We start from the raw sequence: 22631 nt of genomic DNA on the forward strand, positions 1-22631 counted from the left end.
CGACAATCAATGAATGACATGACGCAATGCACGCTCCAGAAAGAAGGTGTAAGGTATGATGTCACTGACGCCCTGGCAGCGACTGACCAGTTTGTGGATCTCATCAAATGGCCGCAGAAGTCTGCATGCGTCGTGCATGAGCAGCCACTGGCGCTATGAAATGAAACCAAGCTCCCCAGAACCTGTCCTGCCGCAAAGTTGGTACAGGTAGTTGTTAACGGCACGTTTTTTGCTGGAGCAGCCTATCAAGCATATACAAGGTGGAGTTCCAGCGCTTGGGCAGTCACAAATCAGACGTCTGATGGGCAAGTGGTGTCGCTGCTGAAAGTCAGCAAGGCGAGCCATGGCTGTGTAAGATTTTCTGAAATGGCCAGAGATTTTCCCGGCCTGCCGCAAGACGTCCTGGACCCCGGGGTATTTGGCAATGAATCGCTGCATGACTTAGTTCAGAACGTGTCCCATGTCTGTTATTTTTCCCTATTTCGGAGTGCTCAGCAGATTGGCACCATTGTCGCACACTACTATACCAACTGTCAAATTAAGCGGGGTTAGCCACTGATCGGTCTGTGACTGCAGAGCTGAAAGCAATGCAGAACCGGTGTGGCTCTTGGCTTCCAGGCACAACAGCCGCAGCACAGCATGGCAACGTCTCACCTGGCACATCGAATAGGTTCGGGGGAGCTTAAGGGGTGCAGCAAAAGAGGGGGTAGCAGTGGAAAAGGAGGAGTCAGCCAAGGAGACAGAGGATGGAGTAGGAGGAGGAGGAGAAGAGGCCGGCCTGCATGCAATCCGTGGTGGTAACACCAAATCCACACGGGTGCCACGGGTTACATGCTTGATGGCCGTCAGAAGGTTCACCCAGTGGGGACTAAAAGTTATGTACTTTCCCTGCCCGTGATTGCTAGACCACGTGTCTGTGGTCAGATGTATCTTGGCACCGACACTGTGTGCCAGAGATATATTAACCTGCCGCTGAACGTGGTCATACAGTTCAGGGATGCCCTTCTGGGAGAAATATTTTCTTCCGGGGACCTTCCTTTGCGGTGTGCCAATGGCTCACACTGGGTTCGGTGATGGAAGGCCAGGTGCCTTCTTAAGGTGGTCGTCCCTAGGTGAGTGTTGGGCTTACCACGACTTATGTATTGACAGCACTTGCTGCAGATGACAACACTATTGTCAGCAGCTGACACATTAAAAAAAGCACACATGGAGCCTTCCGTCCTGGGAGCGCAAGATGTGACCTTGCATGGTGAATGGCTCTCTCCAGATACATTTGCAGTCTGCTTTTGCCTCCTGTGCACTGCGAGTTCTGCCTGCTTCTCCTCCCTATCTACTGCTCCGTCTCTCCCACTGAACTCCCCTCCTCTTCCTCTCTCGGGGGCACCCATGTGACGTCCATCGACACATCATCATCGTCACCTTCACCACCACTGACATTAGAGATCTCGGAGTAGGCAGCAACAGCGGGGACCACCCTCCTTGGGCTGATCTGGGTACTGTCGTCAGGCCACTGGGTGGTGGACGCTGCTACCTCCTCTTCCCCATCCGATGCCAAGAATGGCTGTGAATCGGTAAGGTCTGGGAATGGATGGGAAAATAATTCCTCTGACTCTAGTGGAGGGGTTATGGTGGTGGTGGTGCTGTTGTCTTTGGGGGTGCACACAGCAGAGAGTGAGGAGGGTACAGATACAGAGGATGAGGAGGGTGCAGAAGCGGAACGCTGAGTGAGCCACTCAACCAACTCTGGTGTGTCCTTAGACATAATCGCACGCACCTTCTCCAACTTAGCCTGGTGCACCTGCCCAACCCCTACCACCCCTGCGGAACGGTCTGCCTCTTCCTCTGTCTGTCATTTTCAAAATGACCCTGTGCCAAAGCCCATAGAGAAGAGCATTATTTGTGGAAGCTGATATATGGCAGGCCTCAATCAGTTGTTAGTTGAAGCAGGTATATCACCCTCAAGCAGTAATTTTGAGGAAGCAGGTATATGGAAAACCTCTATCACTATTTTGTGGAATATATGGAAGGCCTCAATCAGTTGTTAGTTGAAGCAGGTATATTAAAACCCGCAATCTGTATTTTGTAGACGCAGGTGTTGTAGAAATATTAATAGTTGTAATTTGCTTGCATCAAACTTTGTGTAAGGAAAAAGGTAAATCCCTATTCCCTTAGCCGCAGTCAGAGACAGACCCAGGTGTTACCATCTTGCTTGAAATTCTGAGCAATTCCTCCCCTCCCTGCCCAGTTTGTCTCTTTTATTTACTAACAAAAGGTGTAAAAGGGGCTGGCCCAAGACAAGGATACAGGAAGTGATGACATACACGAAGTGATGACTTAGGAATAACCTAGCCAGATAACAAACACATGTATACTAAACCTACCATTACCACTGAAGCTAATTATATCCAGCCTTGCTCAGTGATCAATGCCAGATAAAATTACTATGATCCTCATGCATGTTTATTTACAGGGCAACGTCTTTATCTCCAGCGGCTGATCAGGCGCACTAGAGACAACAAACGCACGTTTCTTTCCTATATTGTTCTCTTAACAAATGCATCCACACCAAGCCAATAAATCGGCGTCTTGCGCGGGGGCCCTAGCCGGTGCCCATACATCAGCCAACAAAACACTGCTCTGCTGAACACATCAGTCTCCCCCGGCCCACAGCCCAGTGCTTAGCACATGGACCATTCACCGACGGAGACCCCTGCACCGAGCAGCTGTGACAGGACATACACGGGAAGATATCCACTTCAATGGTTTACCCTGACACTGAGAGACATGATGACAATACACAATATATTAAAAACACATCATAATAAAATTTCCACAACACAGGTATATGGAAAACTTCTATCACTATTTTGGGGAAGCTGATATTTGGAAGGACTCAATCAGTTGTTAGTTGAAGCAGGTATATCAAAACCCGCAATCTGTATTTTGTGGACGCAGGTATATGGAAAACCTCAATCACTATTTTGTGGAAGCTGATATATGGCAGGCCTCAATTAGTTGTTAGTTGAAACTGGTATATAACCCTCAAGCAGTAATTCTGTGGACGCAGGTATATGGAAAACCTCTATCACTATTTTGTGGAAGCTGATATATGGAAGGCCTCAATCAGTTGTTAGTTGAAACTGGTATATAACCCTCAAGCAGTAATTTTGTGGATGCAGGTATGTGGCAAACCTCTATCACTATTTTGTGGAAGCTGATAGATGGCAGCCCTTAATCAGTATTTTCTGGAAGCATACAAATGCACTATAATATACTTTCTATGTTAGAAAGTATATTGTAAGTATATCACACTCCTCTGTGTATCACATCTATCGATAGCACAATGTTAACAGTCCTTAAAAGTACTTTAGTGGCCCTATTAGCTAGCGCTTGGTGTCCCTAAGTTCCTCACAGCCTGTCCCTGCTCCAAAATGCAACCTCTCCCTACACTGGCAAAACACATAATGTAAAATGGCTGCCAGATCGGGTTCTGTTATAGGGTTGGGGAGGTGTCCATGTGCTGAAACGTCTCAATTGGCTGTCCTCTCCCACCTGATGGATGTGTCATGGGTCAAAGTTTGGCGCAATGAAAAAGAATATGGCACGTGCGGACATCGCCATATGTTTGCATGTTCGGCGGATCGCAAACGTGCAAAGTTAGCCGCGAACCGTCCGTCGGGCAAACCACAAGGCCATCACTAAAAGGGAGCCCCTTTCTATTGTTTACCACTTATGTGCCTCTGTCACTTCTGAGGCTACTACTGTGGCCAGTGATTGGGTGAACAGTAACACATCATGTTGACACAAAATTGCTGAAGACAGGATGCCGCCTTTCTTAACACAAAATACCATCCATGTGTACATGAGTAAAAAGGGTCTGTGGCTTAGGGGGGCATGGCTTAATACACAGTGTTATTTCACAACAATGGCTTGATCATATTTTGGGTTTTCTACTTTTTTTTTTAAATACATTTTTCCTGTTGTTTTTAAAGTTATTCTGCACTGACTTAAGGGGGTTGTCCGACGGATAATATTCTACATTTTTCAAACCAGCACCTGGATCTGAATACTTTTGTAATTGCATGCAATTAAAAATGTAGTATAGCCACTGAGTTATTCTCTGAAATCTATCTGTATAGCGCCATCTGCTGTTTGCTCTTTTTCTAATTTTCCTGTCCTGCTCACTGATATGGAATCACATGCTCAGTTTCATCCTTCAACTGAAACCAGCTGCAGCAGAAAGCACACGTCCCCTGAGAGTAAGGCCCTTTAAGCTACCAGCTTAAATAAATCTAACAGATCAATTGGATCAATGAATAGGGATATTTCTAGATCCATGTGAGGTACAGGGTAGGTTCTAAGTTTATTAGAAAAAGATTGTCATGTACTGTATCATATCAGATTTTCATTTTCACATTATTCATGGGATAACCCCTTTAATATTGATGACCTATCCTCAGGGCTTCATAGAGGCAGGGGCAGGCACTGATCATGGTATATTATAACATTGTACAAGGAAGGCAATCCATTAGAATATGCATAAAGATAAAACGTAACCTTTAATAATGTTACTATGAGGGTCCATTCACACGTCCGTAAGCGTTTTGCGGATCTGCAAAACACAGACACCGGCAATGTGCATTCCGCAACTTGCGGACCGTTCATCGCCGGCCCTATAATAGGAAATGCCTAATCTTGTCTGCAATTGCGGACAAGAATAGGACATTTTCTATTTTTTTTCGGAAACTGAAACACGGATGCAAATGCGGATGCGGACAGCACATTCCAGCCCTTTGCAAATTAATGGGTCTGCACCTATTCCGCAAAATTGCAAAACAGATGCGGACCCATTTTGTGGACGTGTGAATGGAAAGATATCAATCAAAATGAAAATAAATTATTAAAGTTAAGCAAAAAGCATAGATGTAGTAGGCAATAACAAGTGCTCAGCGGCACTAAATCAGGTGCTTGGCTGCACCAAATCAGAAACCATATGTCCTACCACAATCCGGGGGGTTCCAGTGCACATCCATGAATCCCGGAGGGAAAGCAAAAAACATCTATCCCTGGGCTAGATGATGATGTAGTATTGAAGGACAGGGTGGGCAAAGAACTGTCCCTGATATTGCCCTACAGGGGGCTGATATTCTGGCACTGATAGCCTAACCACAGACCACCCGCCCTGATCACCTTACCCTATATAAAAATGGCCCTAGTAAGCCCCTAACCCCTGACTTCCAGGTGATCACTATATAGATCTATGTGTTTTTGACTCATTATAAAAGTATATTATAAGTGTATTGCACCCCTCTGTGTATCACACCTAGCGATAGCACACCTATACCAGTCCTTAAAATGACTTTTGTGGCCCTATTAGCTAGCGTTTGGTGTCCCTAACAGCCTGTCCCTGCTCCACACAGCAACCTCTCCCTACACTGGCAAAACACTGAATGTAAAATGGCGGCCAGATCAGATATATTTATAAGGTAGGAGGTATGTCCACATGCTGAAACGTCTCAATTGGCTGTCCTGTACCACCTGATGGAAGTGTCATGGGTCAAAGTTCTTCACAATGTAAGAGAATATGGCGAGCGCGAATATCTCCATATGTTCACATGTTCAGCGAACACTCAAAGCTGGCCGCGAAATGACCGCCTGGTGAACCACAAGGCCATCTCTAATGGACACCTCCTAGTTAGTCAGGACTTTGATTAGGATTTTACTACCAGTATGAACAGACCCCAGAAGTAGGTGAGTTCATACACCGGAATACCTAGTGTTCTAAAGGACACTATAGGACCCTGGTACTAATGTCAGGACTGAGACAACCTGGTCCTCCAAAAAGAAGGATGAACAGGAGTCTTCCTTAGGCCTTAATACAAAAGACAGGGAAATGCAACACACAAAATAACCCAAACAAAATACAAAAGGAAAAAACACTTAACTTCAAGTGGCTATGGCGGCACCAGGAACTCAGCCAAGATCCACACACCAGATATCCACAACTCCAACAGAAGCTATAAACCACAAAGCAGAGTGGGAGAAACAACAATAAATAGAGCAGGTTAAATGGTTTTCTAGTTTCTTGTAACCAGTGTAGGTGTGAACACTTTTCTGACTACCTGTGTACTGTACTCTGCCTGTCTACTGATCTTTGCCACCTGCCCTGACCTTGGACTGTGTTCAGACTTACGCTTTGGCCAAAATGTACACCAATGCCTTATTCAACATCCAGCATAAAGGCAGGGCAAAGTGCTGGTTGCAGTGTGCGATTGCATTTTGTGTTTTTGCGTTTGTATCTGTATTTCGCCATAGCAATCTGCACCTGCTAGGGGTTGTGCGGGCTGAATCCCCCATATTTTTTCTTTGTAGTATATATTGGAGGCGTGGCGATCTCCATGCAGTCATGCACACCTGACCAGCTAGTATGCCCTGGAGGCTGGTTTTAAAGTCAGTATAAAACTGAGTCTGCTTATATAGCACCTACCAGTAGCCATTAGGCTCCAGGAGAAGTATATAGTGGGCTCAGCATGCATGTTGGTACTTGCATCCCTGGATCCGATGAAAGCTGTAATGGCACCGGACGGGGTTAAAAGCAGATTGTGCTTGGCGTGCATGCTGTACCTGCGCTCCCTGGACTTTGTGTGGCTATCATGGCCCATAAAAGGTAGGAACTAGTGTTAGGGACCACTCATTAAGGCGACCTTGACGTGGTGAGTGGCTTATTACGCTTTGGCCAAAATGTACACCAATGCCTTATTCAACATCCAGCATAAAGGCAGGGCAGACTGCTGGTTGCAGTGTGCAATTGCATTTTGTGTTTTTGTGTTCAGACTATGCCTTTTGCCTGAGTACTTGGTGCTTTACACAAGTGTCTCAGACCCCCATGGGTTAGCTGTCAACTACACAATGACTACTCCAGGAGGTAGCGGCCAGGTTGGTTCCCTGCAGCGAAGTCTAGACCCCTGTACAGGGGATAAAGGGTGGATACCATGGAACTTCCAGGACAACGCCATTAAGCTTAGCCCAAATTCAAACTTGCTAGTTGTCACAGTGGGTTCACGCCCATTCCTGTTACATGAACCTGCATGGCATAAATATTTATTGTTTCTGTTATTAATATTGCTGATTTGTTGAATAGGATCAGGTTTAAGCTTTTTTGGGCTACATGTGTAAATGTGCACTTCTTGCTAAGAATACCTTTGTATGTGCAAAGTCTGATAGAGTATGTATATAGCTCAGTATGAAATTAAATAAATAAAAAGATTACCATAAGGCCACCATCACATGACAACAGTTTGGTCAGTATCTTTGATTGGAGTTGGCAAGCCAGAGCACAGAAAAATTATAAAGATTAACTATGTGTACCCCATCTGTGTTCTGGTTTACAAATACTCTTTACAAATATTGACCAAATCACAGAATTTTTACATAGTTTGGTGTCAGAACATGGCCTTGTTACCAAATAAAACATACAAAATATACTGTAGATCAGGTTCACAATTGCCTCTGTCTTGATTTTGTCAAAATTTTCAGAACAATTTCGCCGCTAAATACCCGATCTGACAAAACGCTGGCGGCAGGGCAAGCCAGCACCTGCAAGGCGTAGAGAGCCAGTTTGTGCCATGTGTCCAGCTTGGACACCCAATAGGTGTAAGGCATAGAGGGATCACTGCTATGTACTCCTTCACCATCTTCCAAAACATTTCCCTCCTTGTGACACTAGGCCGCACATCAGTGTGAGGGGGGTGCTTTTGGGGTGTCATGAAATTGTCCAAGGCCTTGGAGAGTGTTTCCCTGCCTCTGTTAGAACTGCTGTGTGTTCCCATCGTCTCCCCTCCTCGGTTGCCCAAGGAACTACGTATTCTGCCGCCAGCATTGTCAGCTGGAAACTTTTGGAGCAATTCTTCCTTCTGGTATTGCACCATTTTGCTAGTCCTCTCCACCACAGGAATGAGAAATGAGAAGTTCTCTTTGTAGAGGGGGTCGAGAAGGGTGAACAACCAGTAATCGGTGTTGGCTAAAATGTGTAAAACGCGAGGGTCACGGGAAAGGCAGCATAACATAAAGTCAGCCATGTGTGCCAGAGTTCCAACAGTCAAGACTTTGCTATCCTCATCAGGAGGATGACTCTCAATCTCCTCATACTCTTCAGCCCATCCACGCTGAACAGATGGAATAAACCTGCTATGGATGCTACCCTCTGTAGCGGAGGCAACCGTCTTCTCCTCCTCATCATCCAATTCGCGCTGAGAAGACGAACTGAGGGTGGTCTGGCTATCACCCTGTGTACTGTCTTCCCCCATTTCCACCTCTTCCACATGCAAAGTGTCCGCCTTCATTGTGAGCAGCGAGCATTTCAGTAAACACAGAAGTGGTATGGTTACGCTGATAATAGCGGCATCGCCGCTCACGCTCTGTGTTGATTCCTCAAAGTTGCGTAAAACCTCACAGAGGTCAGACATCCATGCCCATTGGTCTTTTGTGAAGAGCGAAAGCTGACTGGAAAGGCAACGACCATGTTTGCAGCTGGTATTCCACTACTGCCCTCTGCTGCTCACAAAGCCTGGCCAACATGTGGAACGTGCAGTTCCGGCGCATGCTCCCGTCGCTCAACAGTCAGTGAGCTGGAAATGGGCACACCAGTAGCTCAGGCAAATTGGGGTAGGTTTTGAGAAACTGCTGAACCATTAAGTTGAACACGTGGGCTAGGCATGGTATGTGTGTGAGCTTGCCGAGCTCCAAAGCCACCACCAAGCTACAGCCATTATCAGACACAACCATGTCTGGTTTTAGTTTGAGTGGCGAGAGCCACAGTTCAGTCTGGTCCCTTATGCCCTGCCACAGCTCTGCAGTGGTGTGCTGTTTGTCACCTAAGCAAATTAGTTTCAGCACGGCCTGTTGCTGCTTCCCCACTGCAGTGCTACACAGCTTCCAGCTACTGACTGATGGCTGACTGGTGCTGCAAGATAAGAATTCAGAGGTGGAGGAGGAGAAGGGGGGGGGGGGGTTGCAGCCACTAATGTAGGTGGTGGCAGAAATCCTGATGGAAGTAGGCCCTGAAATCCTTGGCGTCGGTAGCACCTGTGCCATCCCAGGGTACAACTCGCTCCCGACCTCCACAACATTCACCCAGTGTGAGGTCAGGGAAATGTAGCGTTCCTGGCCAAAAGCACTTGTCCATGTGTTAGTTGTTAAGTGGACCTTCCCAATAACTGCGTTGGTCAGGGCATGGGTGATGTTACAGGGCACATGCTGGTGTAAGGCGGGGACGGCACACCAGGTGCAGGGCGGGAGGCATCCGGGCCTGCATCTTGGACAGGGGATTAGCCAGCACGTAACACAGGGGAAGAGGAGGCAGTGGTGTGACCTGCAGACACTGATTGTGGACCCAGGCGTTCGGCCCACCTATTAGGGTGCTTTGATGCCATGTGGAGGATCATGCTGGTGGTGGTGAGGTTGCTAGTGTTCACACTCCTGCTCATTTTAGTACAGCACAGGTTGCAAATGACAATTATCTAATCGTCCACACTTTCCTCAAAAAAGTGCCAGACTGCGGAACACCTACCAATTGGCAAGAGAAATTGATGCAAGGGGGTGTTTCGGGAACAGTTGCGGGTCTGTCTGGTGTGACCCACCTCCTCCCTTTTGCCACTCCACTGCCTCTTCCAGGCTGTTGGGGTGCTGTGGATCCCTCCTCCTCTGTACTGCTGTGCTAGCTCGACTTGCCACCTTCCCAAGTTGAGTCAGTGATTTCATTGTCCACCACCTCCTCTTCCACTTCCTCACTCTAGTCATCCTCCTGACTTGTTGACCTAACAAGAACCTCACTTATTGACAACTGTGTCTCATCCTCATTATTAACCTCTTGAGACACTAATTGCCGTTGACTTATTGGCAACTGTGTCTCATCATCATCATCCACCTCGTGAAACACTGATTGCCGTTCCCCAGCCATCTTCTTCTGACTGTGGATGTTCAAGAGTTTGGGAATCAGTGCACACGATCTCCTCATGTCCCTCTTCAAGCGGGCTTGCCGAGAGACCCAAATCAAGGAATGGCAATGAAAAGAGCTCCTCGGAATATCCGAGTGTGGGTTCACTTGTTTGCCAAAACTCTCCATGGTGGGAGGAAGGAGGAACCAGGGTGAGGATTCTATTGACCAGACTCTTGGCTACTGAGACTGGACTTTGTGAAAGACAGGGTGGTGCTTAACCGACTGGAAGCATTATCTGCTGCAATGCAACCGACCACCTGGTCGCACTGGTGTGACTTTGAGAGTGGTGTCCTGCGCCGCCCTGCAAACTGAGACATAAAGCTAGGTATCGTGGATGAGTGTGTTTCTTGTACTCTGGCAGCAGGCACAGTTTCACCGCACCCAGGTCCACGGCCTCTACGTGCACCGTCTGCAGCACGGCCACTTCCCCGTCCCTTACTGCTCGCCTTGAGCATATTAAATGGTATATATGCTTGCAAGTATGTCACACGTACAGTAGCGCAGGTTTTGTAAGTGTATGCACAAATAAATTGCACTGAATATCACAGATATTTAGGATGCGCAAACGTTATGCAGGAGATGTAGCGCAGGTAATGTCACTGTAACCAACAGCTAAGAAAAAATTACACTGAATGTCACAGTTATTTAGGATGTGCAAATGTTATACAGGAGATGTAGCGCAGGTAATGTTGCTGTCAGCAGCAGCCAAACAATTGCGCTGAATGTCACAAATATTTAGGATGCGCAAATGTAACACGACAGATGTAGCAGAGGTTGTGTCACTGTCAGCAGCGGCCAAACAATTGCACGCAATTTAGCGCAGGTTGCGCTAATAATATATATTGCAGCCAGATAAAACAATAGTTCTCTAACACCTTTTAACACTAATCCCTGCCTAAACTAAAAAAAATAAATAAAAATTCCTGTCCCCACACTACATGTCCCTTCTGCTGCAGCTCGCCCTGATTAAGACTGAGCCGAACCACGTGTCATCGGGTGCTATATAGCACCCGATGACACGTTCCGGCCAGCCAATCACTGTAATGTCAGTAACCAACATGGCTACGTCATTACAGTGAGTGCCCAGGGCCGTCTTTACCAAGGGGCAAAAGGGGCAGCTGCCCTGGACCCAGTTGCTCCTGGGGGGCCCAAGGCAGCTGCCTCTTGAGCCCTGCTAGCTACTGCCCCGGGTGTCAGGCTGTAGGCTACACAGGCATCATGATCGTACTGTGTTAATGATCTTAATTCTAGGACCTTAATGAGTTTTGCTCTAGGACCTTAATGACATCATTACCATGTGACCAGTAACCTAGCAATTACTGGTCACATGGCTATGAGGTCATCACAGGTCCTACAGAAGTTAACTGTGGAGCTTTTTTGTGTAAAGATTACATCAGAAAAAGGTGACAGGGGCTGTTATGTTAATATACTGTAAACCACTGTATAGTGGGGTGCTGTATACTGTGTGGTGGGCTGTATACTGTGTGGTGGGCTGTATATTGTGTGGTGGGCTATATATTGTGTAATGGGCTGTATATTGGGGGGGGGGGGGGTGGCCTGTATACTGTGTGGTGGGCTGTATACTGTGGGGGGCCTGTATAGTGTGGGGGGCCTGTATAGTGGGGGGGAGTGCTATACTGCTGTACTGTATAGTGTGGGTGGCTGTATCGTGTATAGTTTAGGGTGCTGTATACAGTGAGGTGTTGTATACCGTGAATTGCTGTATACTGTGGGCTGCTATACTGCTCTACTATATACTGTGGGGTACTGTATAGTGTGGGGTGCTAAACTGCATACTGTGTGGTGCTGTATACTATAGGGTGCTATACTGCATACTGTGGGGTGCTGGGGTGCACTGTAACACTAGGGTGAGCCGAGCCCTGGTCTCCTTCCTGCAGAGCGGTGCCCACTTTCAGCCTGAGCCCAGAGCTCTGATCCTGAGCCGCTGGAGTCTTCAGAACTGGAAGTATTTACAGTCATTCTCTGTACTCTACCAGATGTGTGGATTTGTTTTGTGTGTGTTGTGGTGGAGAGCGTGATTGCATGCTAAGGTGTGGGAAGGCGGGATCCAGGGGGCCCAAGTAAATTTTTGCCCAGGGTCCAATCAATATTAAAGACAGCCCTGTGAGTGCCAGTACTTCTGCGCACGTTTATTGCGTAGCAGCCAACAAACGTGCGGGGAGGAGACTCGAGCATCGAGCTCAGCACATCGCAGTGTTCGACCGAACACTGCGATGTGCTGAGCATCGCGATGCTCGAGTCAAAATGGTGTTCACCAAGCATGCTCGCCCAACACTAATAATTAGAGTTGAGCGAACACCTGGATGTTCGGGTTCGAGAAGTTCGGCCGAACTTCCCGGAAATGTTCGGGTTCGGGATCCGAACCCGACCCGAACTTCGTCCCGAACCCGAACCCGAACCCGAACCCCATTGAAGTCAAGGGGGACCCGAACCTTTCGTCACTGAAAAGGCTGTAAAACAGCCCAGGAAAGGGCTAGAGGGCTGCAAAAGGCAGCAAAATGTAGTTAAATCCCCTGCAAACAAATGTGGATAGGGAAATTAATTAAAATAAAATAAATAAAATTAACCAATATCAGTTGGAGAGAGGTCCCATAGCAGAGAATCAGGCTTCATGTCAACCACCACTGGAACAGGCCACTGTCAGATATTTAGACCCCGGCACCCAGACAGAGGAGAGAGGTCCCATTGCAGAGAATCAGGCTTCATGTCATAGCAGAGAATCAGGCTTCACGACACCCACCACTGGAACAGGCCATTGTCAGATATTTTGGCCCTGGCACCCAGACAGAGGAGAGAGGTCCCATAGCAGAGATTCAGGCTTCATGTCATAGCAGAGAATCAGGCTTCATGTCATAGCAGAGAATCAGGCTTCATGTCACCCAACACTGGAACAGGCCACTGTCAGATATTTTTAGGCCCCGGCACCCAGACAGAGGAGAGAGGTCCCATAGCAGAGAATCAGGCTTCATGCCATAGCAGAGAATCATGCTTCATGTCACCCACCACTGTAACAGGCCATTGTCAGATATTTTTAGGCCCTGGCACCCAGACAGAGGAGAGAGGTCCCATAGCAGAGAATCAGGCTTCATGTCATAGCAGAGAATCAGGCTTCATGTCACCCACCACTGGAACAGGCCATTGTCAGATATTTTTAGGCCCCGGCACCCAGACAGAGGAGAGAGGTCCCATAGCAGAGATTCAGGCTTCATGTCAGCAGAGAATCAGGCTTCATGTCATAGCAGAGAATCAGGCTTCATGTCATAGCAGAGAATCAGGCTTCACGTCACCCAAAACTGGAACAGTCCATTGTCAGATATTTAGGCCCCGGCACCCAGACAGAGGAGAGAGGTCCCATAGCAGAGATTCAGGCTTCATGTCAGCAGAGATTCAGGCTTCATGTCAGCAGAGATTCAGGCTTCATGTCAGCAGAGAATCAGGCTTCACGTCACCCAAAACTGGAACAGTCCATTGTCAGATATTTAGGCCCCGGCACCCAGACAGAGGAGAGAGGTCCCATAGCAGAGATTCAGGCTTCATGTCAGAAGAGATTCAGGCTTCATGTCAGCAGAGATTCAGGCTTCATGTCAGCAGAGAATCAGGCTTCACGTCACCCAAAACTGGAACAGTCCATTGTCAGATATTTAGGCCCCGGCATCCAGACAGAGGAGAGAGGTCCCATAGCAGAGATTCAGGCTTCATGTCATAGCAGAGATTCAGGCTTCATGTCATAGCAGAGAATCATGCTTCACGTCACCCAACACTGGAACAGGCCACTGTCAGATATTTTTAGGCCCCGGCACTCAGACAGAGGAGAGGTTCATTCAACTTTGGGTTGCCCCGCAATATAATGGTAAAATGAAAATAAAAATAGGATTGAATGAGGAAGTGCCCTGGAGTACAATAATATATGGTTAAGGGGAGGTAGTTCATGTCTAATCTGCACAAGGGATGGACAGGTCCTGTGGGATCCATGCCTGGTTCATTTTTATGAACGTCAGCTTGTCCACATTGGCTGTAGACAGGCGGCTGCGTTTGTCTGTAATGACGCCCCCTGCCGTGCTGAATACACGATCAGACAAAACGCTGGCCGCCGGGCAGGCCAGCACCTCCAAGGCATAAAAGGCTAGCTCTGGCCACGTGGACAATTTGGAGACCCAGAAGTTGAATGGGGCCGAACCATCAGTCAGTACGTGGAGGGGTGTGCACATGTACTGTTCCACCATGTTAGTGAAATGTTGCCTCCTGCTAACACGTTCCGTATCAGGTGGTGGTGCAGTTAACTTTTCCACATCTCTGCCATGCTAACCTTGCCCTCAGAGGAGCTGGCCGTGACACAGCTGCGTTGGCAACCTCTTGCGACCGCTTTCTCTCAAATGTTTGTGAGATGGAGAGCTGAACGCTGCCGTGTGACATGGTTGAGATGCTTGGTGATGGAGGTGGTGGTGTTGGTGGTACATCCCCTGTTTGCTGGGAGGCAGGTGCCAATGTTCCTCCAGAGGCGGAGGAAGAGGCCGAGGCGGCAGCAGCAGAAGAGGCCGAGGCGGCAGCAGCAGAAGAGGTAGCAGGGGGAGCCTGAGTGAGTTCCTTGTTTTTAAGGTGTTTACTCCACTGCAGTTCATGCTTTGCATGCAGGTGCCTGGTCATGCAGGTTGTGCTAAGGTTCAGAACGTTAATGCCTCGCTTCAGGCTCTGATGGCACAGCGTGCAAACCACTCGGGTCTTGTCGTCAGCACATTGTTTGAAGAAGTGCCATGCCAGGGAACTTCTTGAAGCTGCCTTTGGGGTGCTCGGTCCCAGATGGTGGCGGTCAGTAGCAGGCGGAGTCTCTTGGCGGCGGGTGTTCTGCTTTTGCCCAGTGCTCCCTCTTTTGCTACGCTGTTGGCTCAGTCTCACCACTGCCTCTTCCTCCGAACTGTGAAAGTCAGTGGCACGACCTTCATTCCATGTGGGGTCTAGGACCTCATCGTCCCCTGCATCGTCTTCCACCCAGTCTTCCTCCCTGACCTCCTGTTCAGTCTGCACACTGCAAAAAGACGCAGCAGTTGGCACCTGTGTTTCGTCATCATCAGAGACGTGCTGAGGTTGTATTCCCATGTCCTCATCATCAGGAAACATAAGGTTGTGCGTCAGTGCATTCTATGTCTTCCACCGCTGGGGAAGGGTTAGGTGGATGCCCTTGGGAAACCCTGCCAGCAGAGTCTTCAAACAGCATAAGAGACTGCTGCATAACCTGAGGCTCAGACAGTTTCCCTGATATGCATGGGGGTGATGTGACAGACTGATGGGCTTGGTTTTCAGGCGCCATCTGTGCGCTTTCTGCAGAAGACTGGGTGGGAGATAATGTGAACGTGCTGGATCCACTGTCGGCCACCCAATTGACTAATGCCTGTACCTGCTCAGGCCTTACCATCCTTAGAATGGCATTAGGCCCCACCGAAAAACGCTGTAAATTCTGGCGGCTACTGGGACCTGAGGTAGTTGGTTCACTAGGACGTGTGGCTGTGGCAGAACTGTGCTTTGACGGACACCAAATAACTTGACCAGCCAGAGCAGTAACCACAGATTTAGCTGAATATAAATTGTAGGCCTAGTATTTAGGCCCTGGATGACAGGTATCCCTTTTACGGACAGAATTAGACTTGGAAATGCACGGTAGCGTGTGAAGTTATTGAGGATGACCCTTTTAGCACCTTCAATGTAATATACCCTTTTATGGATAGATTTAAACTTGGCCTGCTACAGCAGAAACCACTGATTTAGGGAATTGCTAATTTGGGAATTGAATTTCAACCCAGAACAAAATATATCCTTTGCCAGACAGCAGACAGTATTACAATTGGCTAGCCACAGCTGAAACACCAGATTTAGGGTACTACTATTTAGGCAATTGTATTTCACCCCTCAATAAAATAGCAAGCACAGCCAAGCCTCTGATGTAGGATATAGCAAAAAAAAAAAAAAAAAATAGATAATGTGAACGTGCTGGATCCACTGTTGGCCACCCAATTGACTAATGCCTGTACTTGCTCAGGCCTTACCATCCTTAGAACGGCATTGGGCCCCACCAAATATCGCTGTAAATTCTGGCGGCTACTGGGACCTGAGGTAGTTGGTTCACTAGGACGTGTGGCTGTGGCAGAACGGCCACGTCCTCTCCCAGCACCAGAGGGTCCACTAACACCACCACGACCATGTCCGCTTCCCTTACTAGATGTTTTCCTCATTGTTACTGTTCACCACAATAAGAAAAAAATTATTTGGCCCAATGTATTGAATTCAAATTCAGGCCTTTTTTACAGACACCCAACACTATCTGGCTATTTATTTAGGTACCGTATTACACTAATACAGGCAAAGCAGTAACGACAGATTTAGCTGAATATAAATTGTAGGGCTAGTATTTAGGCCCTGGATGACAGGTATACGTTTACAGACAGAATTAGACTTGGAAATGCACGGTAGCGTGTGAAGTTATTGAGGATGACCCTATCAGCACCTTCAATCTAATATACCCTTTTATGGATAGATTTAAAGTTGGCCTGATACAGCAGAAACCACAGATTTAGGGAATTGCTAAGTTGGGAATTGTATTTCAACCGAGAACAAAAATATATCCTTTGCCAGACAGCAGACAGTATTACAATTGGCTAGCCACACCTGAAACACCAGATTTAAGGTACTGCTATTTTAGCAATTGTATTTCAACCCTCAATAAAATAGCAAGCACAGCCAAGCCCCTGATGTAGGATATAGCAAAAAAAAAAACACACTATTGATGGTTAAATGGACTTGGTGGCAGCTTGTGCTGGCGCACCACAAGACACAAAATGGCCGCCGATCACCCCAGAAAAAAGTGACTGAAAAACGCTCTGGGCAGCCTAAAAACAGTGAGCAATTGAATAGCAGAAGATGAATAATTCACAGCTGTAGATCGATCACTTCATTAAGTGTTTTTGTTGAGTAAATCCCTGTCTAGTGCCTAATCTCGCCCTAACAGCAGCTGCATCCTCTTCCTACACTGATCAGAGCAGAGTGACGTGTGGCGCTACGTGACTCCAGCTTAAATAGAGGCTGGGTCACATGCTGCACTGGCCAATCACAGCCATGCCAATAGTAAGCATGGCTGTAATGGCCTCTTGGGGCAAGTAGTATGACGCTTGTTGATTGGCTGCTTTGCAGCCTTTCAAAAAGCGCCAAGAAAGCGATGAACACCGAACCCGAACCCGGACTTTTACGAAAATGTTCGGGTTCGGGTCCGGGTCTGTGTCACAGACACCCCAAAATTCGGTACGAACCCGAACCTCTACAGTTCGGGTTCGCTCATCCCTACTAATAATGTAAGAACCAAGTCACCTGACAGACCATGATGACTATATTTGGGATCTGGTTTCCATTAGAAATCCCAGCATTTTACCACAAAAGAAAACTCAACATGCTTCGCTATTCAGTCCTGTATTTTTTACGGAATCTGCAATGGAAGTTCCTGATGGATTCTCTGATCATGGAACACACACATTTCTGTGCATGTAATCATCCTCTAATCAGTCACAGCATATTTGCTCTCTGATTGTCACATACTGTATGGGGGTCTCTTTTATCCAGATCAGCAGTGAGGAAACAATCACTTACCATCTAATCTTCTTTGCTCCCAATTAGGCCATTTTATTGACTCCACGACCCAATTGTTTGCCAGTGTCTGTATCACAGTCTTGGCTATGTTAAAGATAATACAAACGGATCCGTTCAGAACTGATGCAGACGGTTGTATTATCTGAATAGATCCGTACAAAACGCGAGTGTGAAAGTAGCCTTACACTGTCCTTCTATCCATACTGGATCTTTAGTGTAAAACCTGTGGAGCGCTTTTTTAGTGATGCCTGTTCCATGCTGCAGTAGTGGCGGCTATCACTAGAGAGGAAGAGTGCAGTGTCCCACTGTTACACAGTGCTCCATTGCTTAACAGTTAAAAATTTGCTTTTATATGTGGCATATGCATGTCATGTCTATGGGCTGTCAAGTAATTAACAGACCTTTAGTAACCATTGATAGTTGGGGCTGTGTTACGCTCACCTGACTCTGAGGGAATATAAGAAAAAAAGAGATAAGTGACATTTTGTGGAGCATTCCAGTGTGGTGCGAGCTAAAGACACTGAAGGTAACTTGTCTGAGAGGCATGTAGCTGGCCAGCTAAGACCTGTCCTAGGTTGCTAATATAGCTTATATGTTTATACAACTAAACCTGCCAATAAACTTAATACAGTTCCTATGTTTGTGTGTTAAAGACAAAAGCAGAGTTATTTACAGTGACTTCACGTTTGGATGTCATATAACTGTTATATATTTTGTGTTGAAGCAGAAAAGATAATCTTCCTTTAAGATTCATTATATAATGTAAGGTAAGCTCAATGACACAGCAGAAACAACAGAAAGCATAGAGTTAAACTGTTGTTGCTGGGCAAGGGTCTTGACCAAGCACAGCCAGCCTCACACACAGCAAGAGTTTTGGCCAATCATAGCCAGCCGCACACACAGCTTGTGTGGGAAATTCCCCTAGCAGGAGCTGCTAGAATCATTACACCAGAGGAGAGAAGCTGAACAGACAATCACTTCACTAAGAGCTGTGTTTTATGGAAGCAGAGAGGCCAAAATAGGTATTTAAAACAGTTATATAATGTTACTACTGTTAATATAGTGATTAGAACTGTATACTGAATCAGTTATGTGCGTTTACTTACAGTTCCACCAATTGCAAACTACAAAGTTCCCAATTGCAAACTACAAAGTTCACAATCCAAATTCAAATTCCATATTGCAATCCAAATTGCATACAACCATACCAGATCATACTCATCCAATCTGCAAATAGTTACTGCTAGCTGCATACTGCAAATTGCGACCAAATTCAACAAGTGAACTATTAGTTAGACCTCAGAGAGATCATGAAGTGCTTAAATAACTTAAAGTGCGAGTACAGATACTGAAGAAAGAAATATATCCACCATTTTATGTTAAATGACAAAATTGAACAGTTGAACCACCATCTTATACATACCGCCATTTTATGATTCTTTATTCAACACGTGTTTTGAACATGGACTATCTGCTGCGGAGACGGCAGCCTACTGTTTTCAAAGAACAGCGTTAGAGGAATAGTGATGTCGTGAACATAAAATTTTCCGTTCGCGAACGGCGAACGTGAATTTCCGCAAATGTTCGCGAACGTGCGAACCGGGCGAACCGCAATAGACATCAATAGGAAGGCGAATTTGAAAACCCACAGGTACTCTTTGTGGCCACAATAGTGATGGAAAAGTTGTTTCAAGGGGATTAACACCTGGACTGTGGCATGCCGGAGGGGGATCCATGGCAAAACACCCATGGAAAATTACGTAGTTGACGCAGAGTGTGGTAAGTTGAAATCGCAATTCGATTTATAGAACTTGAATTAATCGCATTGCGATTTCAACTTTCTCAAATCCGACAGTACATTCTAGCATGGAGTCGTTCCCATGGTGATGGGGACGCTCCATGAGCACGGAAGTCAGCAGAAGTTCTGTTGAAATCGCAATGCGATTTATAGAACTTGAGATTTCAACTTAGAGCTTCTGCCGACTTTCGTGCTCATGGAGCGTCCCCATTACCATGGGAACGGCTCCATGCTAGAATGTACTGTCGGATTTGAGAAAGTTGTAATCGCAATGCGATTAATGCAGGTTATATTAATCGCAATGCGAATTCAACTTAGAGCTGCTGGGTTCCTAATGGTTGTATTGCTAGAATATAATGAAGATTGAGAATATAGTGCTATATTCGTTATATTCGTCAATTCTAGCAATACAACCATTAGGAACTTAGCTTGCATTCGCTAGCTTGAATTCACAATGCGATTAATATAACCTGCATTATTCGCATTGCGATTGCAACTTAGATCTGAGTTCCTAATGTTTGTATTGCTAGAATTGACAACGAATATAGCACTATATTCTGAATCTTCGTTATATTCTATCAATATAACCGATAGGAACCCAGCTCTAAGTTGTAATCGCAATGCGATTAATATAACCTGTATTAATCGCATTGCGATTACAACTTTGTGACACTGCAGCTTCAGATTTAATATAAGATGGATGCTGTCTCTGCTTTTGATAGGCGGTGGGAGGGTCTGGGAGGGAGGGTATGCTGATTGGCTGGAATGTGTCTGCTGACTGTGAGGTACAGGGTCAAAGTTTGCTCAATGATGACGTATAGGAGGCGGACCGAACATCGCATATATTCGCCCGCCGCGGCGAACGCAAACACGCTATGTTTGCCGGGAACTATTCGCCGGCGAATAGTTTGGGACATCTCTATAGAGGAATTACAGAGTAACAGACAGTCTGGTTAGACTAAAAGTCAGAGATATCAGAATTCTTCTAATGCCACAGCGCAAAAGGCACTTCATAGTGCTGCGTCTGCCACAAGGCATATGGACTCTGCAGCTAACTTGTCCAGGAAATCAACTGCTAAAGACTACATCCTGCATTGGAAACTTGCAGTGCCACATTGTGAGCACATAATTGAAGTGAGAAAAGTGAGCAGCAAGAGAAATGTTGCACCCCCTATGTCTGAAAACTTGGGCTTGAGAACAAAGTGCAGTATTGGGACAACTTGGCTTGTTAACTGACTTCACAGCTGGTCAAACTGTAAGAACTGTGGAATTTCAAAACGTCCAGTCCATGCAAAGTCTGAACTATGACAACTGCTGTTAGAACTGTATTTTAATTTTATTTGCCAGTAAAGGACTGTTCACCTGTTAAACCAACCTCATCATTGCCTTACACCTCTGCCTTGCACCTCAAAATTCATATCCACCAAAGGAACACCACCTAACACCAGACAGATGAAGCCCCAAAGCCAGAGTGTGTTACCATCACTGCTTGGCCATCTTGAATGAAGAAAAGGTGCCAAATCTGACGTGTGACTTCATCATGTCATTGCGTATGAGATTTGGCGCATTTTCTTCAATCAAGATAGCTGCAATGACATCTCCACGAACAAATGGGTGAGGTCTTAAAGGCCACAATGTGACTCTCAGATGCTGCGATCACTGTTGAACGTGGCATCTGAGGGTTTCAATGATGGGGGTGGCGCGATCACCATTCCCCATCATTGCTCCTGCTACATACAATGGAAGTACTTTGTAATGAATCTAAATTTTTTGTCGAAGTTTAGCGAAGCAGCCAAATCGAATTTTTAAAAACTTCGCTCATCACTAAGTCGATTTGCATAAAACTTTGTTCTAATACTGTACAGAGCCGAAGTTATCGCTTCACGAAGTGTCTCGAGACTTTGTGCAATAACTTCATAAATTAATTTGTACTGTAAAAAAACATTTCCCGAGTTCTCGAGACTTCGCAAACCATTTAACTTCTGCTCATCGGAGCCAATACATTTTAATACTGTACGGAGCTCCTGCTCCATACAATATTAGAACAAAGTTTTATGCGAATTGACTTGAATGTTCCTAGAAAAACAATATCCATTGAAACTGTAAGATAAATCTCTTAATAAAGTCAAAGAGATGGATAGAACTTTGTTCTTTATGACAAAACAAATAAGGGGAAACCAAACTATGGCAGATTCATGTAGAATTATATTACCATTCATAGTGGACCACAAAAAAGTAGCCAGAGTCATTAAAAAACATTGGCATCTGTTAAAGGAGGATAAAATATTTGGGCCCGTAATCCCAATTGTCTACACTCGGGCGCCCAATTTGGGCCTACAGATAGCACCAACAGTTAGGAACAATAAAAAGAAAGTAACCTTAACCAATTGGACGAATCTGAAAGTTTTTTTTATAGATGTGGGCTATGTCCAAAATTGCAAAAAAACTAACTTTAATAGGAAGACCACAACAATATCATCCACCACGAACCACTTTAAATGGGAGATAAAGGAAATGCTCATATGCAATAGCAAATCTGTTATTTATTTAATAGAGTACCCATGTCAAAACCAGTACATAGGAAGAACAAAGAGGGCCCTCAAAACAAGAATTGCTGAACATATAATTAACATCAAAAAGGGATATGAGAAGCATACACTATCTAACCATTTTAGAATACACCATGCCAGTAATCCAATAGGCTTGAAATTTGCAGCTATCGATTCCGTCAGGAAAAACTGTAGGCGGTGATTTTATCTCTCGAATGTCCAGATGTAAATCGAAGAAGATATATGAATTTGGATCCTTGACGCCAAAGGGGTTAATGAAGAACTGGAGATATTCGGATTCCTATAAATAAGTTGGGGGGACGGAACACATGAAGCATCGATGCCATGCTGTATATCAGTGCATTCATGCTCCCTGTGACCTTCCTCTAACCCTCTACCTTTATCAATTTTTCTTTTTTTCCCTTTTTTTCTCAAACATTTTTATTTTTCTAACTTCTTAATTTTTTATTATTTTCTATTATATATTTTTAGTTTTTAATGGTATGGTATGATATATGTTAGGAGTAGTGTTGATTAAGCATGCTCGGCCGAACACCATGCTTGAGTATCCTCCCCGCCCGTTTGTTGGCTGCTATGCAGCCAATAAACGTGCACGTAAGTACTGCCACTCACTGTA

Source organism: Bufo gargarizans, chromosome 3 (assembly GCF_014858855.1).
Source record: "Bufo gargarizans isolate SCDJY-AF-19 chromosome 3, ASM1485885v1, whole genome shotgun sequence".
Classification (NCBI taxonomy): Eukaryota; Metazoa; Chordata; class Amphibia; order Anura; family Bufonidae; genus Bufo; species Bufo gargarizans.